Genomic DNA, 3,681 nt, shown 5'->3' on the forward strand with positions numbered 1-3,681 from the left:
CGCCCCGGTAATGGCGGGCCCCGCCCGCCCCGGCCCGGGCTCGCTACCGCCCCCCCCAAGCCGAGCCCGGCCGCCGGAGGCCCCGGGGACTGGGGCGGCCGCGCCGCTTCCCCCGGGTCCTCCGCCCGCTCTTCTTCTTCGGTTCTCCGTTTCGGCCACAGGCCGTGTGTGGGCGAGGCGGGAAAGGGGGCAACCATGAGCAAACCCCGCTCCGGGTCTTCCCCACGGCCCCCTCCTCATCCCCCAGCCCCTCTCCTCATCCCCACTGCCCCTCTCCTCATCCCTTCTCATCCCCCAGCCCCTCTCCTCATCCCCACTGCCCCTCTCCTCATCCCTGGGCCCCTCTCCTCATCCCCCAGCCCCTCTCCTCATCCCTGGGCCCCTCTCCTCATCCCTCCTCATCCCCATGGCCCCTCTCCTCATCCCCATGGCCCTTCTCCTCATCCCCATGGCCCTTCTCCTCATCCCTTCTCATCCTCCAGCCCCTCTCCTCATGCCCATTGCTCCTTTCCTCAGCCCTCTGCCCTTCTCATCCCCATGGCCCCTCTCTTCATCCCCCCCGGCCCCTCTCCTCTCCCCCATCCTCTCCCCCCTGCCCTGTCCTGGGGACACCCAGTGGCACCCAAACATCTCCCCCCCCGCCCCAGGGAGCCGTTAGCACTTCTATTAAAAACACAAAACAATTGTGAAATAGTAATTTCAGGTGGCTTTAAAATGGCGTTTCCAGCCTGCTGCCATGGCTCGGTGCCCCCGCAGTGCTGGTACAGCAGCTATGGCAGTGGAAAACTCCAGCCGGCCCCAGCTCCAGCCCTCGCCCTCAGAGCAGACAGGTCGCCTGTTGGAAGACAAATCTTCCGGCCCCGTCATCAAACGGAGCCGAGTGACAGCGGATCATCCCGCAGACGAGCCCCCCTTTTCCAACGGTGTGGTTAAGTGATGAAGAGACCCTGGGGGTAATTGGGTTGGGGGAATGTGAGGCTGTACCACTGAGGCCTGCTTTTGAGGCAAATCTGCAGATCCCCACAACAGTCCAGCTCGGGCAGTTCTGTCTCAGAAACCACATTTCCGATGCTGGCTTTAATGTCCGCTCATTCTGCCCGTTACGTGCAGTTGAATCAGAGCCAGCTCGGGATCAACGACCGGTGTGCAGAAAGGTGGCACAGCATCGTCGGAGCTGCCGTAGTTACCTGGCTGGCTGTGGCGATGCCAGTCCTGTTAGTAACTCCGTGTGTGTGCTCGTGTATTTCCAGCATGAGTGCTCGGGGCTGTGGGTGAGCGGTGGTTCACCATGACGCTGCCGGTAGTGTGAGTGTGATGCATCCCTCTCTCGCAGCGACAGATGAGAGTCAGGAAATGGTTTACAAGTCTGAGTTGTTATGTGGTCTGGTAATTCACCTTCCTTAGTAGGAAATCTAGAATACAAACTGCAGAAATTCCACATCAATCTCTTTGTGCTCAGTGCAGGAAGAGGATGAAGTGTAGTCATATATCTGATTGTAGGATTAGCTCCATTTAGGTTTAATTTGAGGGGAACTTTCCTTCAAATCCATATGAAAAATAGGGAAAGAATGACTAACCCAAGTGGTATGAGATATTTTTGAAATTAACATCTTAAGCAGGACTCAAAAAGCATTGGGCATACAGAGAAGCACTGTTAGAGCAGATGAAATGTGTGAGGACCCTCTGCCACGTCCTCCCAAGGAGAACAGCTTCTCTTGCACAGGGCAGCTCTGGCAAGGCACTAGCCCTTGTACTTCAGCTTCCTATTTAGAAATGTAATACAGGTCATTCTGATCATTCAAATACCATTCTGATGCACGGAGTGTGAAATCCAGACAGGTGGCCTCTCATTAAGTAGAAATGTTTTATTTAATGGCATATAGCATTCTTTTCTGCATTTTACACCTGCCTACAAAAATTGTTGGAAATAATAGAATATAAGCTGTTTGTAAGGAAACAATAATACCTTCATTGCCAAACCTACTTTTTATTTGCTCACAATTTTCTGCAAATCAGTCTTGTGGACTGACAGCTGTCATGCACAAGGGTGAATTTTATTGGACTTACCAAAACATGAAAATAAATTGCAGCAGCTTTTCACATTAAATGCAAACAGTTTCCATTGTTCCACAGACGGCTCAATGACTGCTGACCAAAGCAACTTCATGTTTCTAGGTCAGTGACTCCAGAAACCCAAAGAAAAACTCAGTTTCCTAATTAAATTAGAACAAAATTAGGAAGCATTCAGAAATGCCTCCTATACGTATCTGAAGGGAGATTGCTGAATAATGTAGTCAAAATTCCATGCAGTTTTTTGCCACTAAGTCCACCTGTTTTATGTACTTTCTTAGTCACAGTGCCAAGCCTGATTTTTTCTTTTTTTTTTTTTTTAAATAAGAGGAAACAAGAAAAAATGAAAACAGACATAATACCTTTAGCAAGGGTGCATGTTTTATACCACTTGGTAGGTAGTATAATCAGCAAAACAGGTAGTTACAAAACTGGCACGAAATAATACAACTGAAACAGTTAAACAAGAAATCAATGGATAATATGCATGTCCGTTATTGGATAACCACTTTCCCTGCAGTACAAAAAAATTCAGCTGTTTCTGGTTAAGTCCTCAACCATTATCTATCCTTTTCTGTATACCAGTGAAAATGAAACTCCTAACACTGCTGATTTTCTGACATGTATGATCTTAGCATAGTTTGTTAAATACTTTCAACGTTCCAGTCTGTGCTGGAAAGAATCTCAGGAAAAATCCTGGACGTTAGAAAAGTCTGAAATTCTAAGCCAAATCTGGAGTTTTGCAACTGAACTTTATTTCTGTAATGAGAAAGTCAATCTCTCACAATTTTAGATCACCAAATAACATTGTTAATAATGATTGTGTGCACAAAGCACATTAAGAACTTACCTAATAGAGCATTGTAAGGATACCACAGTGTTGCAAGAGCTGTATATCATCAGATCTAGAAGATGTGGTCTGTGGACTCCAGCTATTGCACAGCTAGTGGCATTGGGCACTGTTTAATCAGAGATTACTCACTTCATAGATGCTTTGGGATCTACCAAGAGGTTGGAAAGGAGTACTGGAGTTTTAAGGCAGTTTGGGGGACTGCAGGAAGGTTCCAGGTGATTAAGAGTAAGAAAAAGGATCTCTCCCTTTGGCTGCTCAAGTTAATTTCTTTCTAGGGCCCACACACTTCCTCACTCCCGTGTACCAGTCTTCTCCCACAACTATTGCAAGAAGCCACTCTTCCTCTTTTCTCCATAGCCCCTATTCATCTTCCAGTTAGAAAAAAGTCCAACCAGAACAAAAAAAGCCGGAGGACTGCTCCTTCCTCCCTTCTCTGGGGCTTTCTTGTCCTATTCCTGAGGATCAGGAGTCCCTCCAGCACTAACTGCAGGGACAGGCTGCCGGCTGCGGATGCCGTGGACACCCTCACCTCTGCCCGGCAGCAGGGTGGGATTCGTCTCAGGTTCACCTATAGGTAAACCGGACAAGCTGCCAGTCTTGGGAATCTAATTTGCTTACGCCTTCAGCCAGCTCCAAAATTGATGAGTAACTTTACCAGCATATTTTAGTGCTTACTGTGCTTCTTCTATGAAGGGAAACAAAATGGCCAGTCTTGTATCAGGTCAAGTTCATCGTTAGGAAAAAGAGGCAAACTTTGG

The sequence above is a fragment of the Buteo buteo genome, chromosome 24 (genome assembly GCF_964188355.1).
Source record: "Buteo buteo chromosome 24, bButBut1.hap1.1, whole genome shotgun sequence".
Classification (NCBI taxonomy): Eukaryota; Metazoa; Chordata; class Aves; order Accipitriformes; family Accipitridae; genus Buteo; species Buteo buteo.